At 40.3% G+C, this 14604-nt stretch overlaps 1 long non-coding RNA gene across 1 annotated transcript in view; it reads right to left on the reverse strand.

Annotated features, from left to right (window-relative positions):
• Positions 1 to 1036: 1036 nt before the first annotated feature.
• Positions 1037 to 14604, reverse strand: part of LOC128030134 (uncharacterized) — a 60220-nt gene continuing 46652 nt past the window's right edge. The window contains exons 3-4 of the long non-coding RNA XR_008187823.1: positions 7508 to 7554; positions 1037 to 2393 (exon numbers count right to left, since the gene is read on the reverse strand). This is a non-coding gene — a long non-coding RNA (uncharacterized LOC128030134). The remainder of the gene's footprint in view (positions 2394 to 7507; positions 7555 to 14604) is intronic.

The following is a 14604-nucleotide window of genomic DNA, read 5'->3' on the forward strand; positions in this document are numbered from 1 at the left end:
TTATTTCAAAAGGGGAAAACACAAACTTAATTTATTATAAAGGAACCAACATTAGTAGTGCCGCAAACCAGAAAAATCCACAACTAGAGAAGTGAGATTGCAGAACAGAAGTGCATATATATATATATATATATATATATATATATATATATATATATATATATATATATATATATATATATATATATAGACAGACAGACATACAGCTAGATAGATAGATAGATAGATAGATAGATGAAATAATATGTTCATTTGTAGTAATTGCTGCATCTCTAGAACAGATACAAATGTGTGTGTCGAAATATTAAGATAATCTTCCAAGTATCTGTATCACTGCGCTTCTATCAGTTGCTCCATATACTCTGACACTGGGTGCATCTGGCTGTAATGCACACAGAGTCAGCAGCCTTTAGGCCTGTGAGCGCTGACCACTTCCAGTGTGTTATCTAAATCAGTCTGGTCCTCTGGGAGATCCTGCAGGACACGAGCCGAACTCGACCTGGCACCCAGCGGAGTGGAGTGATGAGACAAACGCACACTTTCTGCTCGGATGCATGCGCTGCCGCAGCTTTCTGTGAATTGCATCATCCAGGCATTGTTGGCTACATTTACTATTGAGGCTACTTGTAGCTGGTGTTTTTTCTAACAAACATGCATGAGGCTTTTAGGCAAGATATGAATGAGAAACGAAGCTGTATTGATCCTTGGAGCCTTGGTTTTGACATTTAGATAAGTTATTTGGTGTTGAGACCAAGATGTTGAATGTCTTCTATCCTAAGTCAAATACACAAAGTAATTTCAGGTACACTATCCAAACTAATGCTATGGGATTGTCTGACTTAGATAAAGATAAAGCACCACAAGGCACACAAACCAGACTTGAGCACAGGAGTCTTCTTGTGCTCTTCAGACTGAGTTTCTGGGCCATTGGTCCTAATGACCCGAACCTTTGAAGACTTTCCTTTGTGACGCTGTTAATGAAAGCCAAGCACTTCAGAAGGCAAGCGTAAGTGTCTCCTCATGGGGAGAGGCACAAACACAGCACCGCTGAACCTCCATCGACACGGGTGCACAGTGTCTAAACTCATAAGCGCACACATTTGTCAGTGAGTAATGATTGGGTCTGAATGATTGTAAATCACCTGCAGTCAGGAAAGACAACACCAAAGCTGGTCTCGTATTCTCACAAATGCACCAACAGTCTGGAAATATTCTTGGTAGCTGAACCCACTGCTTCCTGTTTGAAAGTGTTTGTTTTGAAAGTGTGTCACATTTCTTGAAGCCGTGAAGGGCGACTGATCAGTGTGTTCCAATGCGTGTGTGGTGCTTCAAAAATAAGGACTGGCTTCGTTTGTTTGCTTCTGTTTTATTCAATGTAAATTTGTGTTCCAGTTACACTCATAAGACATTTTCCAGGTTAAACATTACTCACACTCCAATAACAAACACAACTATTGTATTTTGTATGTTTACACTGAAATAGATATGTTCTAAACTCAAGTATAAATACTATTCTTTACATTAATTCCCAAATAATGACTTAACACGTTAAATAAAATCCATGCATATCTAGCTTGTAAACTAATGTTCGGTTATTATTTTTAATATTCGGATCATCAGTCATCAAAGCTCAGTAAACACTGCCGACACTGAAATGTGTCTTTATTTTGACCAAACTTACTCTACACTAAAAAACACTCAAATATATGTATTTTTCAGGTCATTTCAAGTTTGAATGTGATGTGACAAAGTAATGCTATCAAGTGTGTGAGCTGTTGTTTACTTGAAGTAGTCTTGCTGCATCATCGATCATGTTTTGCTGGTGAACATTATGCATTGTGTGGGTAAACCAACAAAACCCACTTCAAACCAACCATAACAGCAGCAGCCCACCTGGAGCGGCATGAAGAGTCTGGTCTGTACAGGGTCTCACACACCAGTGCTCTCCTTTCACCAAATATTTCTAAATGCATCCTCTGGAAGAGAGCCATCTGTGTGACTTCAGCAGCAGATCTCCACCGCAGCAGGCCAGTAAACATCGTCACGCTGAACGTGTCGCCTGCATCCCACTGCAGGTGTGTGACTGAGCGCTGCAAACATCCGGCTGGAGGAGACCTTCGTGCCACACTGCTAGCCCTGCTTCTTCCTCAGGAAGACACTTGATTATCTGCGTCTGAGATCACATCAGCTGCTGATCTGAAGTCAGCTCCACGCTCTTTCAGAAGCTTGTGGTGGGTCTGCAGAGGCTGGTCCTGGATCAGTGCTAGAACGCCTGACTCAGAGCGTGGGATGTGAGCAGACTGCCAGCAGATCACAAAAACACAAGCGTGACATGCTTCTGCTTCTCTTGATCAGTCAACAAGAGCTGAACCCTCACGCCAGACGACTCCTCTCTGAAAACACAAACATTCACATTAAATAGTAGAAACCTTACCGTATAGATTACTGATATGATATGGTAGCTAGATAGACAGCTGATAGATGCCATGTGATGTCACATAGTAAACAACTGCAAGTTATTTAACATTATTTCTGACAATTACATTTTTGTGTGTGTATTATAAGTAATAATAACATTTTAACATTTTTAACAATGCTTTCTGTCTTTAGGTTTGACTGTAGTAATAATTACTAACAAAAACTGATGCTTCAAATCAACATTATATATATATATATATATATATATATATATATATATATATATATGTGTGTGTGTGTGTGTGTGTGTGTTTGTTTATGTGCTAGTACAAGTGTGTGTGTACAAGTGTGTGTGAACAAGTGTGTGTGTGCACGCGTGTGTGAGTGGGTGTGTTGAATTTGTGTGTTTTAGAGTTTCACCCCTTCGTTACTGTGCAGTTTTTATTTATTTTTTCAAAAGTGACTGAAGAACACAAAAGGGACACACACACACACACACACACACACAATAAGGTTGTAAATGGCTGTTTACCTTCAAGTTGTTCCAAACCTCTATGAGTTTCTTTCTTCTGTTAAACCACAGCATGAGAGAACAATAGCATAAGAGTCAATGGAGACCCACACGCTTCAAAATATTTAGTGTTCAACAGAAGACAGAAACTCATACAGGTCTGGAAAAACATGAGTGTGAGTAAATGATGACAGAATTTTCATTTTTGGAACTTTTGGAACTATCACTTTTAATGGCAAAAAGAAATGACCAGACACAGATTCACAGAGTAAGCTGATTCTTACAGCATGTCAAAGGTCAAAAGGGTTATTTTACACAATCCATTCACAACATGCTGAAAAACCTTTGTGTCCATGAACAACAGTGAGTCAGTTCTGTATGCTAATTCATCAGAGACAGTAAACTGGATTTAAATGAGCTTCAACACAGAAAAAATAAATTACACACATGCAACTGTTTTACAAGCCCAACAAACAACAGCTCTATCAGCTTCAGCATCTCATTGTGTTGATGAACACACACAGATGGACAAACACACCCGGATCTGTTCATGACGGAGAGCAGCACCACTCGCTGATTTAGGTGGAGCGTCTCCATGCTGTTCCACTTCCTGTCCTGGCACAGCTCGGATGTGGGACATGAGCTCACACACACACACACACGCTGTCAACACTCGGCACGCCACCTGATGCACACCTCCTCCCGACCTTCACACACACCCCTGAGTCTTCGAGAAACCCAGTGACCTGACAGACTGGGCCTGCTGGCTGCACACACACACACAAGCACGCACACACACACACACACACACACACACACACACACACACGGTATCTATCTCCCTCCGGCAGACTCTTGTTGACAAGCACTTCCCAAGCATAAGTAAAAGAGCCAGATAATGAGAACAGGCTGAACAAACACACACACACACACACACACACACACACACGAGGGGAACTCCAGCTCATAAAGTGCTGTTAGTCTGCCGGTTCCTGCACACAGAACTCACTCCACTCTTATGAGAAGATCAGGAATCTCATTATTCTGCAGCCTATCAGCAGCAGCCTGAAGAAGTGACCGAGGTCTGACAGAGACGGGAACATGGAGCAGAACATAGCTCACGATGATGTGACTGCTCATACTCATGATGTCATATTATTCAAGATTCAGGATTCACAAAGAACAAGCTGGACAGCGAGGTTTGGTCGGTCAGCAGTGCATCAGCAGTGAATGTATACATGCACACTGTGTTTCTGTGTCATATTTTGAGAATGAGAGCTGACAGTTAGGAAGGAGACTGATTATGATCTCAACCATCTCTGAAGTGCCATCATTGGGTTCAGTCTTACTCTGGACAGACCTAAGTAGCTCTGAACTTAAAGGCACAATATGTAAGATTGTTTTATTAAAATATCCAAAAACCACTAGAACAGTGTTATATGTTTTGCTGACTTATGTACTTGTATTATTCCAAATGTTTTGAATAATGTTTAAATCCATAGAAATAAGACATTTTTACTTGTGACACGGACTGTGTCTGTAGTGTCATTGTGTCGCCTGCCAATGATGTCCTAACCCCACGATTTCCATGTTTTTGGCCCCACATACTCATGAGCGGAAGGAGCGGAAGTGGTCGACTGTGGTGAAATAAAAGCTCCGCTGCCAAGTGTCGCACTCATTCAGCGTCTTCATTTCGCATTGACTCTGTCTGATTTCTTGATTTCTGCCTCACCCTGCTTCATTCTCCTAAATTAATAAATCATTAGCTCAACCATGAACATTACTTCTGTCCGAGTCCCGTTGAAATGCATTGGCAGTGGGGATGTAGACCACAACTCCCATGATTCCACACTCACATCATCAAACTACACTACCTGGTCTTTGTTTATTTTGAATACATGCCATACAGTGGCGAAAATTACATATTGTGCCTTTAAGAAGTAAACTGCCAAGTTCATTTTATTACATGGACTAATGGTAAGAGAGTCTGACATGTAACCAAAAGTGTGCGAGTTCAAGTCTCGGTACCAGCAGGGATTGTAGGTGGAGAGAGTGCATATCCGGCGCTCTCTTCCACCTCAATACCATGAGGAGAGACCCTTGAGCAAGAACCAAACCCCTAACTGCTCCCCAGATGCTGCGGTGTGTGAGAGTGCGTGTGTGTGTGTTTACTTGGATGGGTGAAATGCAGAGCACATTATAATTTTATAATTTTTTTATCATTTTTTTTTTCTGTGTACTAGTAGTGTACTTGAACGTACTTTTTCAGTACTTTACTATTTCTATGCTTCATGGTACTAAACTGACCCACTTTTTAGAATAAACATATAAATGCTTTTAATTGTACTTTAAATGCACCAGTAGTAAATTCTGAGAACGCATGGAAACGTATTTATTTATTTATTTATTTATTTATTTAACAACTGTGCAGTAACACTGACTGTAAAGACTCACTTTTCATTCATGAAGATGTGCAAAAAACATTGTTTCCTGGTGGAAAACAAAGACTTTAAGATGAAAATGACAATGAAACTACCATTATAACCAGTAGGTGGCAGCAGAGGATCAGTCATTAGCTCAGCTGCCATTTCCCAGTGCCTGTTTGTTTTCATCTTGCTTTTGGATTTGTTGTAAAATGACTACTGTAACGCATTTTAGTATTTTACGGTATTTAAGTATGATGTATAGTAGATGCAGGAAGTCCTGTCTCATTCATTGATAAGAACTGACTCAGCTTTTTTTTTAATCAGCCATCATCACTGAGACTTGATTCTAAATATTACTGGAAACTGCTAAAAGACCTGAAATACAGGTCCTTCTCAAAAAATTAACATATTGTGATAAAAGTTCATTATTTTCCATAATGTAATGAAAAAAATGCACTTTCATATATTTTAGATTCATTGCACACCAACTGAAATATTTCAGGTCTTTTATTGTTTTAATACTGATGATTTTGGCATACAGCTCATGAAAACCCAAAATCTCAAAAAATTAGCATATTTCATCCAACCAATAAAAGAAAAGTGTTTTTAATACAAAAAAGTCAACCTTCAAATAATTATGTTCATTTATGCACTCAATACTTGGTCGGGAATCCTTTTGCAGAAATGACTGCTTCAATGCGGCGTGGCATGGAGGCAATCAGCCTGTCGCACTGCTGAGGTGTTATGGAGGCCCAGGATGCTTCGATAGCGGCCTTAAGCTCATCCAGAGTGTTGGGTCTTGCGTCTCTCAACTTTCTCTTCACAATATCCCACAGATTCTCTATGGGGTTCAGGTCAGGAGAGTTGGCAGGCCAATTGAGCACAGTAATACCATGGTCAATAAACCATTTACCAGTGGTTTTGGGACTGTGAGCAGGTGCCAGGTCGTGCTGAAAAACTAAATCTTCATCTCCATAAAGCTTTTCAGCAGATGGAAGCATGATGTGCTCCAAAATCTCCTGATAGCTAGCTGCATTGACCCTGCCCTTGATAAAACACAGTGGACCAACACCAGCAGCTGACATGGCACCCCAGACCATCACTGACTGTGGGTACTTGACACTGGACTTCAGGCATTTTGGCATTTCCTTCTCCCCAGTCTTCCTCCAGACTCTGGCACCTTGATTTCTGAATGACATGCAAACTTTGCTTTCATCCGAAAAAAGTTCTTTGGACCACTGAGCAACAGTCCAGTGCTGCTTCTCTGTAGCCCATTTCCTGCACACGCCTGTGCACGGTGGCTCTATATGTTTCTACTCCAGACTCAGTCCACTGCTTCCGCAGGTCCCCCAAGGTCTGGAATCGGTCCTTCTCCACAATCTTCCTCAGGGTCCGGTCACCTCTTCTCATTGTGCAGTGTTTTTTGCCACACTTTTTCCTTCCCACAGACTTCCCACTGAGGTGCCTTGATACAGCACTCTGAGAACAGCCTATTCGTTCAGAAATGTCTTTCTGTGTCTTACCCTCTCGCTTGAGGGTGTCAATGATGGCCTTCTGGACAGCAGTCAGGTCAGCAATCTTACCCATGATTGCGGTTTTGAGTAATGAACCAGGCTGGGAGTTTTTAAAAGCCTCAGGAATCTTTTGCAGGTGTTTAGAGTTACAGTAATTAGTTGATTCAGATGATTAGGTTAATAGCTCGTTTAGAGAACCTTTTCATGATATGCTAATTTTTTGAGATAGGAATTTTGGGTTTTCATGAGCTGTATGCCAAAATCATCAGTATTAAAACAATGAAAGACCTCAAATATTTCAGTTGGTGTGCAATGAATCTAAAATATATAAAAGTTTAATTTTTATCATTACATTATGGAAAATAATGAACTTTTATTACAATATGCTAATTATTTTAGAAGGACCTGTATTGCTGAAGCACTGACAGGGAAAAGTAATATTGTACGCATGGCAAAAGGCAGGGCAACGCTATGAAAACACAATCTATTTGTCATGTTAAAACTAGAACTATACCTAACCCACATAAGAGAGACCAGAGATCTGAAGAGACGAGACTAAAACCAGGAGTGGAGATGCAAACCAAAACATTAGTCAAGCTGAACAATCATGTGAAGAGGAAGAAAACAAGGGCTCTTACTGAGCAAATCATCCACTTCCTGTCATCACCACTGCAACAGATCTGATCTGAAAGAAAAAAATATTGAGACACATTAGAAATGCCATAACGTCTGAGAAATGACAACACTACCAACTGCTAATTTACAGAAGGAAACATGCAAATGAGGAGCAAGTGCCTTTATTCTGTTCAGTGTTTGTCATTCATCTGTCTGCTGTGAGATGTCATGATAAAACAGATCTGCTAAATATTATAGTCCAACTTAAAGAAAATCACCTGAAACAGCCAAACTGAAATATAGAACTTGAGAAGCAGCTCGGGCCTCTTCAGAAGACTTGGATTGAACTAATGAATTCATAACAATGTCTTTCTGAAGTTTGGGATGCATGAAATGGTCGAACAAAAATTATGAGCTAATATTAAAAATATCTAAAAATATCTACACAGGTAAATGATGACAGAGCAATTGTTTTAAGTTCTTGTGTTCCTCAAATAAATCAGTACACTAGCCAGACAGCAAGTACACTAGCCAGGGTGATTCAAAGCAGCGTTTTGGGAAGCCCATGTTATTCAGATTCCCATGAGTCTCTGCTGATGGGAAACGGAGCAATAAACCGAATCCCAGCCGAACACACCAACCTCAGAGAGACTCACATCTGTGTCAAAGCCTTAGCATTAGCCTGGAAGCCGCTAAGAGTGCTAATAAAACACAGATCCGCTCTTGGGCTGTGCTGTGGCTGCTGTGTTTCTGAATTGGAGGGTGTGTTTCGCTCTAACTCTCAACAGCAGTGGAACCAGTTCAAATTAGCAGAGAGAAAAACCTGAAACCAGCTGTAGGGTAATTAAGCTAAATGGAAGATTGCAAATGACTGCAAACAATATTTCAACTCGTGCTTTGAAAAGTCCCTCTCCAGCAACAGCAGTAAACAACAGGCCATCAGAGGCTTTGGACTTTTTCAAGTGTTGTGACAGGCCTGAAGAACTGACTGAACTCCCATTACGTGCAGTTTCACATTCATTAGCATTACTGAACAAACCGTATAGCTTTATGCTGATTCATCACCGGAATAAACAGTACTTTACAGTGTAAATGTCACCGATGTATAATGGTCATTTCAGGCAGCCATTATTTGGACTTTGGACAATGCACTTGTCTAGAAGGGCCCTGTAAAATTGTATTGTATATATTATATATTTAATATTATATAGTACTTGTAAAAAGTTATTATATATATATATATATTATAATAATAAAAAAATGTAGGGCCTGTTTTATGTTGTACAACATTTTTTTTATTTTTTATTCTGGAGTCTGTTTTATTGGTTTAATTAATTTTTAATGATAAAAATTTGTCTAATGAATTGAAATTTTACAATTAAAAAAAATACAATATAGGGCATTTTATATATTTTACTTATATATTTATTTATTTTTTTCAGAAAACTGTGGTAATCAAATCGAGGCATAACACAATAACAATTTAATCTTCTAAAAAGCAATCAAACAAAAATATAACAATTACATTTTTGTTGTTTTTTCACATAGACACATGCACATTTTCTGCATCGTAGAGACCATATGTCTTACACTAGTCAGCGCTCACAAATGCTCAGTGGAGATGCTCAAGTGCTGTGGTGTTCCAGCGGCTCGATCCTGACCAGCTTCAGCCGTGACTCCTGACTCAGCTGTTCTAGAAAGTCAAACACTATTTCCAATAGCAGAGACAAAGACATCATGTCCAGGCCTCCCTGCAGTCGTGCCGATATACATCATCATCCCCTCTCTCTCTCTCTCAGACTGCAGTGACTCTGGAGAAACTAAAGGAAATGTGATAGCGAGCATGTTTTCAAACACAGCATGGCTTTGACTGTGAGGTGAGCGCTGTGACTGTTAGATGTGAAACCAGAGTCGACACCGAGGATCAGTCACCTTTAATAATGAACATTCATACAACAGTAATAATGAACACCGAAGGAAAGGGTCACAGACTCTCACAGAGACTGAGCGCATTCGCTGCATTAGCAGGAAATCTGAGGCATGCTGGAATGCAGGAAGTTGATTACAGCACATCCTGTCATGAGCAGCGAGCCAGTGCCATGATTCTAGCCTTTCCTTGAGCTCAGGTGCCATCAGAAACACTCTCTCCATATTCTGATGTTCATTTTTTGACACAGTTTCAAATAAAGATGGAAATGAATGTTCTTTACCTGCATTAAAGATTTGTCCTCAAGCTTTATGTATATTCAAAATCCAGACTCGTATTTGCTTAGAGCTGTTTAAACAATGGTAAGCAAATAAAACTTAAAATATTCTTAAGAAATGTTTGTGGGAAAACAAAATATTCTTCATTTTTTTCTTAAGTACCAAAAGAAGAATGTTTAATGAATCCAGGCATAATTAAGGAGGTAATACCACTGTAAGGTTTAAGCATGTTTGACACTCCTGATTTAGTGTGTTCATCAGAAGCGCTGGAGTCACACTGCACACACTCCTTCATTCTGGAGCACTGACAGATCCAGCGTCCCAGCGGTCAAATCCTTTTCAAGAAAAGAGAACATTAGAGTGCTGGACAGACAGAAAAGCAGGTGAAAGCTCATAATAGATCAACAAGAAGCCACGCTCATGGTTTGTATCTCTCTCGTCCTCCCTCACTGGTGGTTACAGTGGCCTGGTTTCCACCTCTGACCACAGACCAGCCCCGGGGTTCCTGTTTACTTCTGCCTGACATGAAAGACTGTAGCTAGCAGGCCAGACACACACACACACACACACACAGAGTTCTGTGTCATTTGATTCAGACTGTGTCATGCATAACGGAAAACTCCAGATCAGCCATTTCATATAAATAAGAGATTCATCACTAGAGGAACATCCTGCACACTTCGCTGTTTCTAAACAAACAGACTGATCACTGAATGGAAAATCTGTCATTTTGTTCTCTCTTTAGCTGTATTGGAATAGGTTTTTACACCTGGTTTTCCTAAAGCTAAATGGCTCCCACTGCTGAATAGAATCAGCCAATTCTAGCTTCACGTCTTGTTCCACACAACATTCCTAACAAAAAACCTAAAGGCACATCTCCAGGTGTCCCCTCTGCTTGGCAGTGACCAGTGAATGGGTGAGAACGACACACAGTTCACCGACGCTGACCACGAGCAGACGCTCTCTCTCAGTGGCTGTCGAACAGGATTTGTCAAAGGTGTGTTAATATGTTGCCAAGATGAAAGAATTGGTGTTGACCGCTTTCTGATGAACTAATCAAGATAGGGAAACAGAGAGCAGAACTCAGACCATGACCCTTACGAAAGAAAAATATATTTACCAATATATTTCTTAAAATATATTGTGATATATTGTAATATATTATTTTCTCTTTTTATTTTCTATTGTCTATCTATTATTTTCTATTTCTATATTTTTTATTTTTATTGATTACACATCTTATCCAGGTTCATGTCTCCTCAATGAGGATTCTAACTCCTGTATAAGTTCATTAAAGAAGAGAATGTTGTTTGCTGGTTTTACAGCTGCAAAGAAGACTATAATACACAACTGGTTTACTCCACACATGTGTGCACAAACATTCTGGATTCATAGCCGTCTTAAAATAGTAACCAATTAACAGCAACAGCACATTGATGCATGGCGATGCTTTTTTCCTCTTTCAGATTGTAAATGGTTGATAATACTGTATGTCTGTTGCTGCCCCTTCCCTGTTAGTTTGTGTTGAATGGATGTTGTTTTGTTGATCCAAAAACATATATATTTGTTTTAAATTATCGTTTTCAGTGACCGGGTGCTTTTTTGCGTGGACAAAAAGCAAAACTGCGTACAAAAAGCGGTGATTTAAAAAAAATAATCGTGTTCATGTAGACAGGGCCTAAAACCATTGAAAACACAGAAAACACTAGAAAGACTATATATATATATATGCATAAACACATATTCTGAAAGCATATCGAGAACAACAGTCCCAAGCTCTTATGGTGCAATTTTCTGGCTGACACTCTCTGATCGATGGACTTTTCCCGAACAGAATCATGGGTAATGTAGTTTTTCATCACAAATTTAGCTGTTAAACATTAATATTAAAAAAATCAGTTGAAATAATGCTGTCTGGAATTGTATTTATTGACATCATTATAGGTCATGGTAAGTCTGTCTTAAAGGTTTATAAGTTAACGTTAAATGTAAATTCCTCTATGGAATACATTAATGGAGATTTTATTTCTGGAAGCCGACTGTTAAACTTAGCAGTGTTTTCTCAGGCAAGAATATTATAACCCATATAGCAAGACAGTAACCCCCCTCAGTAACAGCCTGTCTTCATGGAGGACAGTTCTGCATGTCCAGAAACATTTCTTGCAGCTCCACCTTTAACTCACACATTCAAATGCAGTGTTTGGTGTTCAAACACTGATCAGTGCTGTGTGTCTGAATGATGTGATGCTGAAGGAATGTGACCTCTGGCTCAGATCTGCCCGTATAAAGGGCTGACGAGTGGACCGCAGAAGAAAGCCCAATGTTTGGGACCCCTGCGGTCCGTCCTCCGTTATTCACCCTCCCTGCGCTGGTGTAGTCCACCCTGCGTCGTCCGGGTCCGTGTTAACACCTCCTCCAGCCACACAGACGCCCTCTTTCTCTCCTCGGCCTGCAGCTGCAGCTTCTTTTCTGTGATCACCACGGAGACACACTGACACTGCATGAGGCCCATTGTCCCGCAGCCGAGAGGAACGCTACTAATCACTACTGAGCTACGACAAGTGCTGCTAGAGAGAGTGAGGATGGAAACAGAGAGCAGAGACCACACTGGAGCACTGGTGACAGACGAGCAGGTGCACACACACACATACTCACAGACACACACGCACGCACGCACACACACAAACACACACACACACACACACACGCACGCACGCACACACACACACACACGCACGCACACACACACACACACTCACACGCACGCACACGCACACACACACACACACTCACACACACACACACACACACACGCACACACACACACTCGCACGCACACACACACTCACACACACGCACACACACTCGCACGCACACACACACTCACACACACGCACACACACACACACAGACACAGACACACACACTCTCTCACACACACACACACACACACACGCACGCACACACACAGTGAATGAGTTCAACAGGCAGATAAACCGGCAGAGTAACTGAAGGTATCAGCAGTTTTCATCAGACATCGCAGTAAAAGCTCTCGCATCAGACTAAAATACTGCTGTTTGTTTCTCAGTTCAGGTTTCTTAAACAGTCAATACTCAGACATTCGATTATCAGCATTAAAGAAGAGGACAGACATTTCCCCTCATTTAAATAACTCTGTACATAATGAATAGTGTGTTTAAGAAAAAGTGCACTTAGACATTTAATGAAAAATGTCAAGTCAGGAACACTTGAAATCCCTCACATGAGATCCAGTCGTATCAGTTGTTATAGTGAAGAAGCAGCTCTCCTCACAATAACCGACATGAACAATCCAGTATTTCTCAATCAATAACATACAACTCACAGAATAAATCAATTACACTGTGAATCTTGATGGTAAACCTGAAAGCTTGTGTGGTTCTGCCTAACATGTGAGTCAGCTATGAAGCAGCTCGGCTGTTTCTCATAATAATGAATATGATGAATTCTGCCAATACAGCTCCAGACACCAAACAAACCTCGACTGCATTTCCCAGAGTTCAGTGGGGTTTCATCTGTCACACTGCTGCCCCTCAACTGCTCAGATTGTGCTGTAATGTGGTCTTTGTGCTGTAATTAGCACACAGTGACTGCAGTGTTCACGGCGCTCTGAGGAAGAGGAGGAGAGTGATCTGTGAAGGGCATGTTTCTGAAAGACAGGCTTTGTCTGCCATACACAGCGCTGCTGAAACCAGATCCTCGCGGGTCGGCCGAGAGATTACAGCCTGCACGAGAAACCCCGTCACTGCATGAAATGTCACACAGTACAGACTGAATGGTGATATGGAGGCAGAAACACAGCAGCAGACCACTTCTACTGTCACCTGAGAGAGAAGAGCTGCTTATGAATATATGTCACACTCACATGAGAACATCTGAGCAGATTCAGTCATGTTTCAGTGTGCAGACTGAACTGCCCATTTAATCCATAACACTGGAGGCTTCATTTGAAAAAGAATTGATTTTTAGGATATAACAAGTTATTTATTTGTATTAGCATTGTATTAGTATTTATTTTTAGTATTTATATATATATATATTCATTCCAACTGTGAATAGTTATTCAGTGTTTGTTTAAAGTTTGTTTGTTTAAAGACATTTTGCAAATGTTATTCATTGTTAAAATTAAATGCAATATAATTAATTCACAAATCACAAGTTTGTCATTTTTAAATTTTCATGTCAGACGTAAATAAATGATTTGTGCTTAGCGCATCAGAGCAGTGGTGTGACTTCACCATAATAAAAACACATCCCATTCACACGTTCAGCATATAGGGCCCTATTTTAGTGACCTAAATGCAAAGTGTACAGGTCACGGCGCAGGTGCACTCAGGGCCTGTCCAAATCCACTTTTGCTATTTTAACGACGGAAAAACGGTTGTCGCACCCGGGCGCATGGTCTAAATGGGTTGTCCCTATTCTCTTAATGAGTAATGGGTGTTTTTTGGGCATAATTTATAATAATAATGATAATAATAATAATAATAATAATAATAACTAGCCTACAAAAAAAAATCTTATGCATTGCAGTCCTTTAAATTTTTATATTTGTCATGTTTGTGTGCTGCTGTGCGTCCCTGTGTTTAATAAGCAGTGTGTACGCTCTTTAAATAACAAAGAAAGAACATTGCGCCAGACTTTTTTCTTTTTTAGACCAGCACGCCCATGAGTGCAAAAATGGGCACAAATGCATTTGCTAATTAAACAACATGGTGCTGGACGGGAAAATGTGAATGGTGCTGGACTGAAACTAGCAAACACACTTGTGATGTGCCTTTCGCCGGGTGTATTATAGGGCCCTTAGTGTTCATTCTGTTCATCTATGGGCTTAATATTAAGCTAATAAAAACCACATATCCTATTCAGAAAAGTG

This window comes from Carassius gibelio, chromosome A16, assembly GCF_023724105.1.
Source record: "Carassius gibelio isolate Cgi1373 ecotype wild population from Czech Republic chromosome A16, carGib1.2-hapl.c, whole genome shotgun sequence".
Classification (NCBI taxonomy): domain Eukaryota; kingdom Metazoa; phylum Chordata; class Actinopteri; order Cypriniformes; family Cyprinidae; genus Carassius; species Carassius gibelio.